The sequence below is a fragment of the Dasypus novemcinctus genome (assembly GCF_030445035.2).
Source record: "Dasypus novemcinctus isolate mDasNov1 chromosome 8 unlocalized genomic scaffold, mDasNov1.1.hap2 SUPER_8_unloc_1, whole genome shotgun sequence".
Taxonomy (NCBI): Eukaryota; Metazoa; Chordata; class Mammalia; order Cingulata; family Dasypodidae; genus Dasypus; species Dasypus novemcinctus.
In genome coordinates this window covers 69,633-70,317 of record NW_026688123.1, presented here as the reverse complement: position 1 = coordinate 70,317, position 685 = coordinate 69,633, and positions in this window count along the sequence as shown.

Below are 685 nucleotides of genomic sequence, written 5' to 3'. Positions count from 1 at the left end.
TACAAAATCAATAAAAAAAGAAAAAAAAGAAAAAAAATATAGGTTTCCTAAAGTTTCATTTATATCACTTTTTCCCTTGTATGTGGGATATTCTTCCTTCTTCCATTGCATGCTCTGAAAACTGGATCCTTTGAATATTTTAAGGTGGCCAGTCTGAAATCAGATTTTCCTGAATCCATGGTTTGTTATGACTGCTTGCTGTAGTTGTTTGTTTAGTCAGTTTCTGGCACTAATTTTGTGAAACTGGTAAAATTTTCCAGGTATGGTCACTTAAATCTCTGTTCCAATAGCTTAGTGGTCACAAAGTGAATGGGCAGAAATTTCCACACAGACCTAATATCAATAAAAAATTTCAAAGTCCTTGCAGATATGTTTTATCTGTACAATGGAACATAGGTTTAACACTCAGCCGGTTTATGACCCCACAACCCTACACATCCTGTTTGTACAAATCTTAAGGGTCAACCAGAGCTGAGAGATTAGCACATTTTTAAGATCTTTTCTATTCATGCACCTAGCCCTTGCATGCACATTGAATCTAGATATGCAAGAATATATTGCAGCTTTTCAACCACCTCATTCCTCCAAAGCATTTGGCTTAGTCTTTTGCAGCCCCAACTACAATCCTGTGAGCCATGTAGCAACTAGTTTATTTACTTAAATATTTTGGTAAATAGCCTGAGCA